A 17,491-nucleotide genomic window follows, 5' to 3' on the forward strand; every position below is an offset into this window, starting at 1 on the left:
TCCCCTAGAAGTCAATGGAAATTGTTTAAAGTGCTCAGCAGTTCTGAGGATCAAGCCCACAAAAAATGCTATTGTTTGGAGACTGAATTGCGGTAAGCCCCGCTTTTGTACCGCGAGTTCATTACTATATATGTTCACATTTCCCCACAATTCCTGCTTAAACATATTTTGAACAGCAAGCCCCCATGTTTTATTTGTTCAATCTGGTGCTAGTTTAGAGACATTTTGTTTTGTTTAGGTTTTGTTCTTCCCCACAGGGTATGGCCTTACTTTCACTAGATAAGAAAGTAAAGATGGCTCCAGGATGTCGTGCATCAAAAATCAACCGTTATCAGCTAAGTCCCTGTGTCTAAATCATCCATCCCTAAACAAGGGGACCAAAATGTTAAATGAAGGTATCCTTTTTGTATTTTCCAACAACATTCCTAATTTTTAATTATCTTTTATTGCTATTAATACCATGCTCTTAAGTTATTTGCTGTCCACTAGCAAAAGACGTCACTGCAACTCCTGCTTCAGCAAGGAGCTTAAGTACAAGCCTTCCTCCGAGCACATGGTAATTCCCCATGCAGTCAGTGGGGCCAGTTTTTTAAAGTTTAAATCCCTTGCTGAATCCTGGTCCAAAACCATCCAGACACTAAGAATACTTTTTCATTTATTTATCCAGTTTCCCTTGAAGGACAGGGAGGAAAATTTTATATATTAAAAAAAAAAAAAAAGAAAAAAAGAAAAAAAGGAAATTAACAGAGTAAGAAGCCAAAGTGATCTTTTTTCCTCAAAAAGCAAATTTACAAAAACTTCCATGGAAGGTTATAAAACCTACACTGTTTGCCCGAGAGACTTTTCTAATCACTTAGGTAAATACAGGAGGTAGACTGGGTAAATACATATCCAGGATAGGCTAAATATTGAGGTATTTTAGAGGAATATTTATTGAGTTAAATATATTTATGTATACACACACATACATATTGGTAGCTGAAGAATATATATATTTTGGTATACTACCTCAGAGCCATAACAATTCTTGGTTTACAAATTTGGCAGTTGCAGGAATAAAATTTAAAAATCAAAACTGAGCAAATCATAACAAAAAATTGTATGAAATTACCCAGTTTCAGTACATGGATGGCAGTCTTTTCTCAGTTCAGTGACATAAGACCTCATAAATTTGATGGAATCTCAAAATAACATTAGCAACTACTGTTCATTTGGATGATGCCTATAGAAATAAATTGATGTTATTTAAACAGCTGTTTCCTTTGTAATAAGCATATTATATAGTCACTGCCTCAAAATCCAGAGGACAGATGAATGGCTGGCAAAATTTTACTTGCCATATAATTTCTTGGATGATAAAATTTAAGAAAGGAAACTTGAAAAAAAAAATCGCTTTTAAGTGAAACTTTTCCATTTAAAATAAAACTGAAGTAGCTTGAAAAAGTGAAATTAATCCTGCACATGATCCTTAAAATTCTCTATTATGGACATGGGAAACTTATATGTGATATTATTCATTCTGTTTAAAATACCCCTGTTGGCAGAGAAACCTTGGGGAACTTTGCAGGAAGATATTTTAATTTATGAACTGTAAAACAGAATGATTAAAGAAATGAACACTAAATAAATGTTCTGACGAACGCCATTGATGGAAAAGCTTCTAGAGGAACATTAAAAATCAAATTCAAAGAAAGAAGTAGAAAAGTGGTAAATATAGGACAGGAAGATAGATATTAAGCCATCACTGGTCACAGGCAAAATGCCTTTAGGTTTTGAGCTTCCACGCTCTCACTCTGGTCAGCAGTCCTTTTAAATGAAGTTGTTACTGAGAGCAGTTTTTACTTAAAATGAGTGAATTTAAAACGTAGAGAAAACGATCCGGTTGCCACCTAAGACAGCTGTGGATACCATGAGTGCAATGGGTGAGACAAGTGAGAAAGCAGATATCAAATCTTCTTTGCTCTTTAGAAGCAGGCTGCCGCTAATACTTTATAATTATGATTTGTTGTTGCTTTTATCCCAGCCATATTTTACTTTGTGGCTAGGCTCCTGTTTCCATGTAAGCTGCCTCTGGGAGCACAAACTGCTGACTCCACATCTACAGACAGAAATGCCACAACATAAATTAAGTTTAAAAAAAAAAAAAAAAAAAAAAGTTGCATTTTGGTTCGGGGGGTGCCATGACAGATAAAAAGCCACTGTGCAGCTGCCTCGTGTGAAACCGCCCAGCTGAGCACTGATAAAATTTATCACAGGGGCACACATATGAATAAGCCCCTTAGCAAAGCGGCCTGTGGTAAAACGTGCAACAGCTAAACATCTAAAGGGATGCTGTAGCCTGACAACGAAATGGGGGCTAATAACACGGGCTTGTATGGTCGGTGACCCTCTCCTGTGGGCTGTTGGGTTCATCTGCCACGCTCTGCACCGCTGTTTTGCCCCCAGACCTGGAGCGGGGGGCCGGCTGCCGGGTACCTGAAGCTCGCCTTCCTGCTGCATCTGTGGCACACCGCGGGCAGGAGTGGGGACTGCAAGAGTGGGGATGGTACCAGCACTCGAGGCAATCTGATGCTGTACCTTTGCCACTTAAAAGTTCAAGTCCTGCTTCCTGCATTTATTTTTTTTAAAGTGATTTCTGAACTTAGCATAAAAAAAGAGGGAGGCTTCTCAAAGTACATCTGACCCAGAAGTGGTCAGAATTTCACAAAAAACCCCGATCCTGTGAGGCTGTCAGGTGTTCCGATGAATTCAGAAAAGCTCTAGAATAAGCAAAACGTGGTGTAGCTTCTTTCATTAAATGCAAATATACGCGTAAGGTTTCTCTTTCCATCTCCAGTCGCTCTTGCACTGCTTGCTGTTCGAGAGGGTAAACACGACACGTGGATACCTGGCTCCATGTGTGTATTTTTAGCTCAGTTCTCCTGGGGTCTGGAAGCTGTAAAAAACAAAAAAAAAAAAAAAGAAAAGAAAAGAAAAGAAAAGAAAAGTTCCCCCAAATCAAAGTGAAACATCCTCTTGTTTAAAGAAAAATCTGGATTAAAGGAGCCCTTGGGAACAATAGAGAGCTGGAGGGTTAAACAATAGCATGAGATGGTTTGTGAGAGATCAGGCATGGATTAGGAATGATTGGTGACTCACACAGATTTTGCTCATATGTATCTGACACTCCTGAGAGTCTGCTGATTCACCCTGCGAAGGACAGGTTCTCCTTTCTCTTCTGCTGACATTTACAAGCAGCACAAATGAAAATGGTAGTATTTTACACCTGTGTCACACATGTGTAAATGACTGTAGGAAGAACACAGCAGCTGCAAATCAGGTCCAGAGAGTTGAAACGAGAAGAAGCAGAAGGTTCATAAAAGAGCATAAGCTAAAGACTATTGCCAACGTGGACAAAGAAGAGAGAGAGAAACAGAGAGGAAAAGGTCAAAGGAAGTGAGAGAGAGAGATAGGCAGAAACTGGAACCAGGTTCACAACAGAAAAAAGGACAGGAAAAAAGTTTTTTTTTTTTTTTAAATGAAACCATCCACAAGCAAAAAGCAGGGTCTATTAGCATGGAAAAGGGACAAGAACATGGAAAAGTGAACAGAATATTCTCCTTCCATTGCCAGACAATAAAAATCCAAAGGCCCCACCAACCACGCTATTGCAAAGGCAACAAGGGATTAAAAAAAAAAACAAAACCCAAACCAGTTTGAAATGCACTTTTCAGGTATGTTACTGCATGGGAGTTGTATGAATGGATTAGAAAACATGACCCCCAGAGGAAAAAAATCACACCAGGACCTGCTCTCAGATTTTGTTTGGAGGGCATGCTGCTGACACCAAACGTATTTTCGGGGTGGTGGTTCCTTGGATGCCTCTTCTTGCCTGTGCAGCCTCCCTCGCACAATGCAGGGTGTTTGTTTAGCATCCTCTGTGCTGCCGGCGGGGAGCCAGCCTCCGTCCCACACAGCCAGGGAGGCACAAGAGTGGAGGTACTGATTAATGTTGCGGGACCCGCGTGTCGCAATTAGCAGCGGGGGCGGGGGCCACAGCTGCTCGTGTGCCAGCCTGCGAGGCACTCCGTCCTTTCTCTCCAGCGTGGTTCCCATCTCACTCTTAACGTGTGAAAGGAGAGATTATTCACCAGGGTGGTAGACACATTTCTGTCCTCAAGAACACCGCGATATCATTAATCTTCTGGCGAGTCGGCAAGGGCGGGTTATGTGGATGCAAGTATTTTGCAAGGCTATAAATAAAATTTAAAGAGAGAAAGAGACAGACAGAGAAGATGCTTTCCTGGAGTTTCCGTTGCTACAGTACAGAAGACGTTAACACTGCAATAGCTTACTTGTAATGACACTTTAAAAAAATCCCCTTTTTTATGTTTTTTTCAACATCTGTCCAGAAAAGTAGAACATAAAATGGGATCCTAAATTCTCTAATCCTGTCTGTAAAACTGGTAGTTGATCAAACAAAGTGCAAGACATAACTCATGTATCTGTAATTGTCGTACTGTGCTGTTCACCTGGCTATCACTACAGGCATAAATATCTGAAAGGAAGGGAAAGAAAATGATAGCAGGTGCAATATGAGGGTTTGTCAGAAAGAAGGTATGACAGATAGCCACATTAGTCACGCGTAGCAAAGGTATAATTGACTTATGCAGGTAATCTTTACACATCCATACTATATATCCTGCACAGGCCTCATACGTTTTATGTCCTTCCTCCTGTTTCAGCTGAGAGTCTGGGACACAGAAGAAAACAGGAACGCCCCTTTTGGACAGGGATTTCTGCCTTGTAAAAAGCGCCTTAGGGTCTTTTCTGCCATGAGAAACTCCAACAAAACAGGTCAAATAGAACAGAAAATATAATTTTAATATTTTTGACCCAACTCCCTCAAAAGTTCTAAGTCAAGACTGATTTATATGAGTACACCATGTTTCCCTTCCCCAATGATGTAAAATACCATTTTTAACTATGCAAAGCTGAAATAAGTAATATTTTAAAACAGGTAGTGTTTCTGTATGAGTTAATAATTATTGCCAGGTTTGGGGAAGAAAAATGGACATTTGAAAGGTGGAAAAAAAGCTGTTTATGACTTCTGCATACAATCAAAAAGTGCTGTCTGTCTGCAGTTGCTCTGTGATCAGGAATGGTAGAAATAATTCCAACAAAGTCAGGTGGTCAAATTGGCATGATAAGCCCCAAAATTATGTGATGCATTTTTTTAATCATGCGGTTGGGCCATTTATCAGAAAGATGCCATTACAGCTTACATGAAGCATTAATACTGATCTTGAGAGCTAGAGCATAACTGCTGTTTATATCATTTGTCCCAATAAGGGTTGGTTACTTTTGCACAATCTTCTTATATTATCACATTACTCAGACAAGGTAGAATTTTATTCTGCATAGTGTTGAAAGGGCACAGAGGAAAGTGATTGTTGATTTTATTTCAATGCTGTAGATTTTTATTAAATTAATTCAACAAGGCACTTTCTCCTCCCCCATTTTGTCAGGGTCACATTTTCGTCCTGCCTTGAGTAGGTGTAGAAAAGAACACAAGGGCTTGAACCTTACTGTCACTTTGGAGTGCAAGCAGCAAGGAAATCTTAAATAAAACACCCATAAGTGAATTGAGGCAGTAATGTAGTAAGTGAGACTCAGGAAAAGAAAAGAAAAAATTTATCATCTCCCAGGATTTTTTTTTTTTTTTGACTGGGTTAAATCTGAATTGATCGTGGACCTTAGCACTAATTCCAGACTATCAGGAAGTTCAATCCACTTAGAATAGGAGGAATATGGATAGAAAATGGGAAGGGATTTTCTGGGAAAAGGAAACCAATATCTTGTCTTTACTTCTCTTATCAGCTCAACTTGTAAACTTCCTGGAGGGCAGCCTCAGCCCTGGCTGCCCAGTGAAACATAGCTGGATGTTACCTGATTTATATCTGTATGCCCCCAGTATACGGCTAGGCAGAGGTGTGAACCCCAGGTTTGTGTTCGTAGGAGGAGTGAGGGTTCAGTCCCCCATTCGCTGGGTTACTAGTTTTATCCATGGAAAAGTACTTCCCAGACGATCAGGTCTAGGACAGCAGGTCCTAGACCTAATTATATGTTTAGGTCATGCAGTCACTTTAGGAAATGGGTAAAAATGTCTGTCAGGAAAGCAGTTCAGTTTGCAGACTTCTCTACTCCTACTGAAAGAGTTTGCAGAGTCTCCTAATGGTAGGGAAGAGTCCTCTGATTACAAGCATGCACTCATTCGTTGCAGTTTATACACATTTGTTCTTGTGCCAACACTGTCCTTCACTAGCAGTTGTTCTTTACTACTAATGTATTTATAGACTGCAGTCATATTCCTCCTCGGTCCCAGTTCTGCAAACTGAAAGAAGCCAGACCCTTTTCATCCCCGCTCATGAGCCAGGCTATTGGTTTCCATGTCTGTCTTAACATGCTGTCCCTGTGCCAGTCCTGGTGAACCTTTTATCTGGCTTGAGGTCATAGCTGTGCACGATAGTGCAAATGTAATTTCATCGGTGCTTTGCATGATGGAGCGAATACTTCTGCATTTCTACGGGAATACCTCACCCCGGCATTTTTTATGGCCGCAGTATTACTAACTCATAATCATACAGTATGTAATTAGTATACCAAAGTCTTTCTCCTGATGTATTATTTCCAACTGATGAATTCCAGCTGATAGCAGGAATTCCTGCTATTAGCCCCCAAGTTCATGCTGTTGCACTTTGTACTATTAAATTTCATGACATTTCTCTATCTTCACTTTTCAAGGTCATCCGGTTCTTCCTCTGCAATGATGCATTGCAAAAGTGCTGGCTGACTGCACTACTTACTGTTAAAATAGGCAGGTCCGTGGTTTTTTGTCTCACAACAGGTTACAAGCTGAGCCTCCTGCCCAAATCATCTGCTTATCTCATAGCTCTCTGCAGCCTGGTAATATTCTGCCTCAGTCCACGCTCCATGAGCAGAATACTTCTGGGAACTGTACTACATTGTTTTCCCCAAGGAAACCCTTTTCATTTGCAGTTTTTGGTAGTTTGAGAACAAAAGGCATCAGAGCGAGAGAGTGCCTAGTAGATGGAGGACAATCATTTTCAGGTGTGAAGCCATCCTGGGGATTTTTTAAAAATCCTTCTACCTTCCTACATGGATGTCAGTATCATGCAATCCAGATGTTGTTGGCTTGTGTTCAACGCGGCCCTCATCTAATGGAAGGTGTTAAATTGAAGTCAGGCCGAAAAGAGAGGTGAACAGGACTCTGGCAACCGAGAACAGGAGGATTAGAGGCAGATCCAGCAGCAGCACCAAGTTCCCATATTAACAGGGGTCATGATTTCTTCCTCAAAGCTAACCCCTTCCCACCTCCCTTACGGAGGTGCTGAGGGGCATGTCCTCGCTTGAGCAAAGTCATGGATGTGCTGGTGTTAATGCAGCTGAAGCAACTCGCTTCAGCTTGGGGCCTGAAAACCAGGATGGTTGCTCCAGCTCTTTCTCCAGATCCTATCACCTCTGGAGTGAGCTTGAAGAAAAGACTCATGTGTGCAGGTAGACCAGGTTTTAGGGTTTTTCTCATCTTACTATGGCGGCAAGTTAAGGTCATTTGACTACCTTGTGTCTGTGCTTATCATATCTTAATGCAATAGGCTTTTTTTCAGAGTAACCATGGGACCAAATTTACTGCATCTGTAATTTCTGGCTTGTGGATAAGTATGCTAACAACTATTTTCCTTTTAAACCACTAATATGTTCTTTACCTCTCAATCCACTTTAATGCTGCTCCTTGGCCTGTCTGACTGAAACACCACCCCTCATTATGATATAGATCTATGCGCATAATTTTTTTTAGCAGGGCCATTATGGGAAAAAGGAGGGCTTGAACAAATTTCAAGAAGTTATTGTTGTGAAAATGTATGTTTTCGGCTTAAATAAAATTAACCCTGACAAAACTTTGTTGAATCAGAGCTGAATTTGTTCCAAGCTCCTAGCTTCATTATTTGTACATTTGATTTCATATTTTCCTGCTATAAACTTAACATTTCTAAATGTCATGCCATGGAATCCATTTGGAACATGCCATGTGATCCCAGACAGGCATTCTGTGGTGCTTAATGCTCTCTGTCTTTCTGTGCTTGCTTCCACTGTAACGTTATTTGCTGTGCAGGAGCTGTGTCTTGCCTTCTGCAACAGTGTGCTCCTAACAGGGTAGAGCATGTCATAAATAACCCTCCAATATGTGCAATAATTAACTTTTAAGACTACCATTAAATACATTTAAAGCGGATTGATTAGGTTTCAATTTTGTACGTTGCTTCAGATTTTCATCTAAACTGCAGTGTTTCTTTAGGCTGTTCTGCAGCTGTTCTTGCTTTCTAGCACTGACAGTCATTCAAATCCATCTTGTGCTATTGTAACCTGCTGTTAGCCCATTAGTTGCAATCTGTGGGAGGAGAAGGAGACAAATTGTGTCACTATTCCTTATCAAGGGACCACACAGTTGTTTGCCACTTTGACTCTGTGATGGATAGTTATCTTGAGATGTGACAGGTGTGAGACTGGAAATTTAGAAGGAAACAATGCAGGAGCCCAGTAGCATTTTGTTATTGACACTTGCTAGATAACAACAGAGGGTTAATCAATCTCTTGTGTTGTTCTTAACCCCCTATTCTTTTTGTCTTCAAGACACAGTTTTTCTCATCAGACTGACACGGCAGGAAAAAGGTTCAAGCAGATAGCAGACATTTTTCCTTTACCTTGTGCTGGACATAACACTGTCAAATCCCATGAAAAACACATTTTTGTTTCCTCTAACAATTTTTTTAAAAACTCCTTGAAAGTGGGTCAGGGGCTGGAGAAAGTGCAGTTTAAATATCTGATAGAATCTGAAAGTGCACATCCTTTCTTTGGAAGAGCAACAGTCTTTTTCCAACTTGATTTCTATTGTCAATAGTTTTTATTTATCATTATGTGTCCATAAATTAGGTAGCTGTAGCCCATCTCTTATTATTTCTTTACCAGATATGAGCTAAAGTAACTGTGATGAGAAAAACTAGTACATTGAACATTAAATGATCACATTTACTTAGCTCTGCTCAAAACACAGTTCAAGGAAATGCAGATCCAGGATAATTTATGCTGATATTTTAGATCAGCTTTGATTCTTTTATGACCTTCAGAAAATTGAATGCTGGTACAAAATTCACGGTCTTAAAAAATAATGAAAGTGCTATTCAACACATTTAGGAAACACTGAAAGAATGACAGGAGTTTATGTGTGAGCTGAGGTTCACATTGAATAAGGATCCTGGTAAAAGCTAGAAAATGACAAAGCTATAGAAGTTCAAAGAAGCATCAATGAACATCAGAGTCCTACTGTACTAGCTTGAAATAAGAGGCAATGGGTCCAAAAAGTTCATAGTTGAACCAGCCAAGACAAAAGATGATGACAATATTGTCATTGCATTTCACTTAAAGGGATAAAATCATATAAACAATGGAGACTTTCTGGAGGTCTCCAGGAAGCTTGCAGGAGCTGAAGACCAACCTCCAAGATCTTAGGCCCATGTCTAATCTACAAGGCATTGGTAGTTAATCTTGGTTTCAGACATATTTCTTTGCTCTATTTCTTTGTTCTGTGTTACTCTCCTGTATAAAACAAGATTTTAGGCAGAGGTTCCTGCTGATCGTAAAGGGAAAATTTGAAGCACACTAGCAATGTTCTTGAGTGGTTACACAGTTAAGGACTGGCCTGCTTATGCCTTGCATATTATATTAACAGTGTTATAATGTTGTCATATGTTTCATTAGAGAATTAAATAGTGTGTTGTGTGCCACAAAACAAAATAAAACAGAAAGGAGGCAATCATTTGCTTTATTACAGCTGAGGGATGAGTGTCCTGCTAACAGGTCATCTGAAAACCTGCAGTAGCATCCAGCAAAGCCTACACGCATGGATGCCCCAGCACTCATCCTGAAAGGTTTTCAGGACTCCTGATGGGGCTGACGGAGCTGTGTGATAGCCAGGATGCTCTATGCTGCCCTTTAGTTCCTCTTGCACTGTGACTCAACAGGTTGGTGAGTTAGTGTAAAGGCACATTTTGCTTCCCGGTGCTCATTTCCAAGGTCCAGCTGCAAGGAGCAGGCTTTGGACACATTTCACTCCTGCCTGCTCATTCCCCTTCAAAAATTCTCATCTGTTTGGTCACGTACCTTCTGCATGGCCATGCTTTGCAGGGCAGAGTTATGATGTACACCATATCAACTTCTTCTGTCTGACAGACGTTCGCACAAGCTCCTTTCATCTCCACTGTGGGAAATGTTAAGGATGGAGAGTGATACGCCACTACAGTTCTGAAATGTCTCTATCAAGTTTCCACATTAGCCTGCTTTCACCACTTCTTTTCCCTTGCCTTCTGAGTTTAAGTAGCTGCCAATGAAATCTCAGAAAGGTCTCATTAGGTTTGAAGCTCCTGTCAGACAGAGCTGGAGGAGAATTTATCATGTGAGCTTCATATGTGAGATCTGAGAAACTTGTTTCTGTCCATCCAAATCACATGCAGGTTCTGCAAAGTGAACAGTAATTAATCAAAGGCAATGATATAGGAAATAAAAAATTCTGATGCGCAAGCGCAACTAGCTACTCCTCACGCAACACTTGCCCTTTAGCAATAGCAGTTGACCACTCGATGCACCACGATACGTATAAGTGACATCTGTTCCCATGTCACTGTAGCTTTCCTCGGCAGAAAGGTACTTTGTGTGCTTTATAGCTGCCAGATGGCTGACATTGTTATTCCATAACCTTACGCCCCTGTTCTTGTGCCCCATGCCCCTAAACCTTGGCTCTTGCATGCTCCTCTGTCTTCTGCCCTAACTCTGTAACAGCTGAACGGCACAAATGCCCAGCAGCAACTGGGATTCCTAAGCAAAAGCAGTAATAAAATAGCCTACCTCCAAGATGAAGGAGATGTGCAGGTTTCTGAATGCTTGAGTGACAGCTTTTAGTCATCCACCATAGACAGAATTTGATCTTTTGTGAAGAATTACCTTGAGTCAGTTAAATAGACAAGGTTTGGCAGGAAAATATTTAAGAAGATGCTTCTGTCACCAGGACAGATGATCTAGGTTCATGTCCAGTCTAACTGCTGACTTACCGTGAAATGCTGAAACATCGCAGCCCAGTTTCTTGAAGGTATTCGAAAACCACTGAAATCCAGCTGCTTTTCAGACAGAACAGGAAAAAGGCTTTTCACTGAGTGTGTCATTGTTCAAAACAGACCAAAGGATTGCATTAAATCAGAAATTACTAGGCTGCAGTATACATATTAATCATTGTATCTGAAATACTTCCAAGCAGTACCCAACAACTACTCTGGGTTGTATCTGTGCCATGTATTCACAATCTGTGGCACACAAATGAAAGCCTGTGGACCCCAGCATTCAATACAGCTTCCTTTTACAAAGAGAATTAAATACCTAAGTATCATTAAAGACCTACACTTTACTATCCTACTTTTAAAATAGGGATTATTTTACAATATTTCTTCTGGTTACTATAGTATAAACTTCTAGAGAAAAGGAGTGTTTGATACTGTGCTATGTTCAGTGCATATTATGGTGGGTCTTAATTTTGACTGGGGCTTGACGGCTACTGTAATACAAACAAATAATAATAATAGCTTAAGGATATCAAACAGAGAAGGAGGACAGAAAGCCTTTTATACTGACAAAAAGATGATGTCAATTGATGTAGATTTCAGAAAGCAGTAGAAGACAAGTGTAACTTGTTATTGTTAAAAGGTAGAAATATGTTAGCCTTTGATTTATTTGTAACACTGTTTAGCACACTGTTAAGTATAAAAAGAGTCAGAAGAACATAATATACCAATATAGTTGCTAATATTCTTTAGAAAGAGCTGGTAAGGAACAAAAAGAAAAGGCATGAGAGGATTTTATCTGATACAGTTCTCTGCCCAGTCTCAAGCAATGTTCTAACTAATGCAATGCTTTTCTCCCTGGTTAATCAGAACAGGGTTCAGATGAAATCAAATAATTTGCAGATGAATTGCTAATATGTCCTGTCATGCTTGCCCTTCTAACAGCGTGTATTTCTAGCCTGTTGAAATACTTACATCAGATGGAGAGACCTGAAAAGTTTGAACATTTTGGTTCACTGCCAAGAAAAATTATTTATCAATGGCACATACTGTGCTGATATATACCACAAGAACAGATTTTTAACTAAGAACGAACATTAGGACAAGACCCTTTCCCTTCCTCTAGCGCATTAAGACAGACTGGGATGCTGTGCTCTCTTCTCCAGAATCACCAGCCTCTAATCTATCCTGGCTACTAATGCTATTTAATACTGCTATTTAATAATACTATTAAACACAGTATCAGGGTACTTATAACATTCAAAGTCATCAATCTCATAGGCCTCCTGAGAAGTAGCGCCGTGCTGTTCTTACATTTTATAGATGGAGAACTGAGGTGCAGGAAGTTTATGTGGGTGGTGCGTAGGTGGCTGTAGATAGTAGGATGGTCTTGCATGCTTGGAAGGGCAAGTGTCAAGTGATTGGCCATATCATGTCATAGCCTTTCTCCATCAGGTGTAGTGCCCTGTATTTAACAAAAAGTCCTGGTTTTGCTGCAGGACAGCTGCAGACTCTAAACCATCCCTTGACTGTCCCAACACATTTGCAGTAGTCATCTATTTCTCAAAGTAATTTCTGGAGTAAATACTTGCTCATCAAATTAGACTCCAGTTTCAAGAACAATCTTTTCCTCCATTGCTTCTGCAGGGAATAGTGTGTCATGAAAAAGGCTTTGTTCCCTTTGGCACTCAAGCTAACGCCATCAAAGAAGCTCAGGGAGAAGGAGTTCAAAGTTGTCATTAGAATTTCAGGCGCATCTTGCTTGGGCTGGGGCGGGTTGCTATCATTACACATCGGAATGCTCCAAAGGTCAGCCAGATCAAAAGCTCTGCTCAGCAGCCAATTAATATATTGTTTAATATCAGGGAAAATAGGAAAAAAAGAAATACAGTTAAAATTTCAATAGAAAAAAATGCAAGCGACTGCAATATAGCCTACAAGTACCACCCAGGAGGGCTGGGATAATTTGCTATGATAGGATTAATTTACAGTTCTCTTGCTTTTGGGGGGTTTAAGTCTTCAACTTTAATATTTCTTTGGTGCATTATCTGCATTTGCATTTATCATTGGCTTGTACAAAGGAATTTTCACAGGACTTGACATTTTGAAGTCCTAACTTAGGGCTTGGTCCAACTGCCTTTGAAGTCAACGAGAAGATTGCCAGTAAGTTCAATGAGAAGTTGGATCAGGCTCTATAATCACTATGGACTCATTATAATCTCACAGCTGGTAACAACCGTTTAGAAGTGTAGTATAAAAACTGTGATACTGGCAGGATGAGTTCAGTGTGAAGCAGAATCCCTTCAAGTTTAACATAAGTTTAATAATTTAAACAGATTTTAGAATTAGCTTCTGTCTTAGCACACTAACATCTGATGGCTCTTTCCGAAATAAAGGAAATTTACTGAAAAATAAAGACCCTCTATATTTGCACTTTGAGCTGCCTGAATCATTTAATATGCTTTTGTTTCTTTAACTCCAAATCAAAGCAAGAATGAATTTTTCCTCTATCGCTCTGTTGCCACAGAAAACAGTTTTCTGCAAAATGGTTGCTTTTCCACTGCTTTGCTGAAATGGCTGCAGCCGGGACCAGGCCTAGGAACATGGCGATTGCAAAAGCTAGCCCTGTCCCCATTACATTTCGCAGTGTGTATAAAAGCAGCAATGCCACGTTCTCACTGTGCGAATGCTCAGATTGCTGTGATGAACAAATTGAGGGCAGATACCTTCAAAATGAATTGAGGCTTTGCAATAGTTTTGCAAGAGAGCCTGTCTGAGTCACGGTGTGATTATAATCTAGAGAATGAATGTTTCTACTTGGATTGAAGGGTGCCCAGGATTCAGGTGAGGCTGGTGTTCTGGCAGGCCTGCCAACATGGGTTTAGACTAACCTAAATGGGATGTATGTTGCTCTCATGCAATCTTTTTGCTTCATGTCCTTCAAGTGCACTTGCAAGCATCAGTACCAACAAGCCTTAAAGCTGAGTGAGGAGCAAAGCTTAAGGTGGAAGAAGCTGGTCTCAGAAGTGTCAGGGTGACTTACAGACGCCACATTTACCCATTGAATTGGCACACAAGAAATTGATGCATGCTTGAAACTATGTTTGGTTTTGTGTGTGCTGTTAAGGAACTGTCCTTTTAAAGATTGTTCTAAAATCCTCACAAAAGCCCGAACTGCTTCCAGAACTGCTGTTTCTTCACAACGAGGGAGATTTCCCAGAAGAGCACAACTCCCTTTTCAGACCAGATGCAAGTGAAACTACTTTGAGTATCAATGTGGTTACTTTTCACAGGTGAGGAAAAAGGCTGTAATTTCCTTCTGCAAAGCATGCCTGGCAGCAGTGTACGTTAGACATCAGGTATCCAGAGAAGACCCGCAGGTAGCAGGTGCTGTAATGACAAAACACTTTGCATTGCCATTATCATTTGACAGTTCTGCTTCTCATGAAGTCCTCAAGAGTTGTTGGTCTCAGAGCCGCAAGAGAAATTTCTAAGGATGGTTTTCACTGAGTTTTGGAGCTCCTTCACAGAACAGCAGGGATTCAGGCTATATCCCAAAGTACCCATCCAGTTCCCTCACAGTATTGTAATATCCTTATGCTACCATTTTTTGCCCTTTTTCTTATTTTTATTCTTTTTTTTTTCTGCTGTCCCGTACACCAGATTATCTCCCATACTGATGGTAAATAATGCCTGTAGGAGGTAGATCTTTATTTCCTATATTGGCTTCTCCTCAGGACTGAAATATGTAAAGCTTCAGAACCCATACATGCTCACACACAAATCCACGTAGAGAAAGACAGAATAATCCTCCATATCATGCTACAGTAGTAATCTAGCTTAATGCAATCTTGGAGGGTAGGCTAAGCCAGTGAACCATTTCTGCTTTACTGATGTGGTTTATGTGAGGCGCAGAGCCCCGGGAGAGAATGATTGCCTTGTAATGTAGCAGTCCATCCATTCATTACATTATATATTGAACCAATCAATTGACTTGTTTATGACATGCTTAATGTTTGGGGAATCTGAACTTCTGATTCACTTCAGGTCCTTTTAATTACAGTGTATTCCTTGAAAACAGATGCTTTTAATATTCAACTTGAGTGTTTTATAAGCTATGCAAATATTTTATTTGTGGTATTTTTCTGGTGCTCACAGCCAAAACATGCTAGTCAATTTTTCAGAAGACTATTTTATCTCACTGAAACCTAGGGAAATTTATGTTCCCAAAAGTTACTTTTCCCTTTGCAGACTGTACATTGTACTTCACCTTAAATTTTATGCTGTATCATATGTTCCTGAGTGTTCTCTACTAAAGAAATGAGGGTATAATATCAGTCTCTGATGTTGAAAAATACATAAGTAAATTTTTAGTCCTTTTGACTAAATGAAGGAGTGAGGTCATTTGGCAGTATTTTATAATGAAGGTTTCTTTTTGCCGTTGTACAGCTGTGGAAAGGCTGGAAATCCTAGCATAAAGCTTTTCGATTCATGTACTACATTTTGAAGAAGTGAATCCACTGTAATTTACAGGGGAATGCCAGCTTAAGGCAACCAGTTGAAAGAAAACTGAACAACACTGAATTGCAAATACGGGTACACCACTAGATATCTGAATTTTGACCATGAAACATCTTTTCTCTATTACATTCCCATAGATAAACTCTAAAAGTCAAACTAAACATAGTGATAATCATGCCAGACTATCAAGGACTGGCAAGTAAGGGTCTCTGAGAGTTTAGGAGATGAAAGGGTTTTTCTAAGCATCAGTCCCCCAAAATAAATCTATCCCAGTCTGCAAAAAACAAACTCTCAGACGCATAGATATTACACAGACCAATACTTATTAACACGTCCAGTCCCCAGTCCTAGCTCCTTTCTCATGTTTCAGAACGGATGCATGGTTTCTACCAAAACAGAAAACAAACCTTAAAAAATCCTCTTTGAAGCAACTGCTGGTGCCAAAAAGAGTGCTAAAGGCAGTAATAATGTAAGAGGGGAAAAAAAGAAAGATCAGGAAACTCTTCCATTTACAGAAAGAATAGTGTGAAAATACTCTCAAGTATAAATTTTTGACTGTGCACATCGTGAAAGGCTTGGAGCCCTTTTGTCAGAGCGCGGTTTCCCTGGGCTCTGGTTATGTCTCCCTGATTCTCAGGGCCAGGCTGACCTTAGCTGTGCTTATCCACCCAAAAATACCCTGGGTGTACCTCAGCAGCCCATGGCAGACCTCGCCCTCTTGTTTGCCCCCTATCACCCCCTCCCATTGCTCTTCCTCCTGTCTCGCCCAGTCATACAACAGATATCTCCACACATTTTGCCATTTCTTAGTTTGCAAGGTGACCGTGAGCTACTCCCTATCCCCATCACCTAATCGCCTAATTCTTTTTCTTACCTTGTAGGTACCTGTGCCCCTCGGGCCGTGCACGGCCACCACGCTGCGTGCTGAGCCCGTGTGGGGCTGCAGCTGACCCTTGCAAAGGTGCCAAACCTGTCTGCCCTGCTGTGATCTGCAGAGGAGTCAATCACAGAGCTCTTTATGCCCCCCTCTTCGGTAAACAATTTACTTCCAAAGCCATAGGCAATTCTTCTATTCCCTGAACGCTCCTGAATTCACCAACGATTTCGAGTGCTGGGTTTCGCAGCACTGAATGCAGGCCCTCTTTCCGCAGAGATGTCTTACTGGGTTGAACGCAGAGTAGAATTACCTTCTTTTGCTTTAGTGTTTCACACTCACCCAAAAATTAGTCTTCCTTTTCTGATTAGAAATATATTGCAAAAATGATACCTAATTTGGTGTTTTTTTCATTTCCTGGTCTTTTAAGTACCACTGATTTCCGCATTTTACTTTCCTGGTGAATAATATACACACAAGGACACACGTACGTGTACACACACACATGTACAGACAATAACTGGTGTTTGCAAGTTGTATCTCCTTTTCCTGGATGGTCTAATTTTTCCAGTTCAGGCATTAGCACTTAGGTACGTGCTGAAATGCTTTTCTGAATCAGAGCCCGAGTGTTTAACAACGTGAAGTAAAATGGATGGACATTTTAATGTTTCCTCTTGTATGTGAAATACTCTTTCATCTCTGTATATTAGGAACATATTTTTGGGATCGTTCTGAAATAATGCGCTCTTGTTTAAGCCCAAAGCAGAAACACACATCTTGAATCACCCAGTGTGCTTTTCATTTGGAGATGGAGGAGAGGGCACTGACTACGCTTTTGAAGCGGTTTTGTATGGTTGTGGGTGCTTGATATGCATGATTGCACCCACAGCTCGGCGTGCACACAGTCAGCAGCAAGGACACGTTTCAGAAG

The 17,491-nt window shown here is 40.4% G+C and overlaps 1 long non-coding RNA gene across 1 annotated transcript; it reads right to left on the reverse strand.

Annotated features, from left to right (window-relative positions):
* Positions 1-9,845: 9,845 nt before the first annotated feature.
* On the reverse strand, positions 9,846-16,647 carry LOC135310576 (uncharacterized). Its single transcript, XR_010370666.1, has 3 exons — positions 16,561-16,647; positions 10,960-11,228; positions 9,846-10,571 (listed from the first exon to the last, which is right to left on the reverse strand). It is a non-coding gene; the product is annotated as an uncharacterized LOC135310576 (long non-coding RNA).
* Between the last annotated feature and the right edge of the window lie 844 nt (positions 16,648-17,491).

Source organism: Phalacrocorax carbo, chromosome Z (assembly GCF_963921805.1).
Source record: "Phalacrocorax carbo chromosome Z, bPhaCar2.1, whole genome shotgun sequence".
NCBI lineage: Eukaryota > Metazoa > Chordata > Aves > Suliformes > Phalacrocoracidae > Phalacrocorax > Phalacrocorax carbo.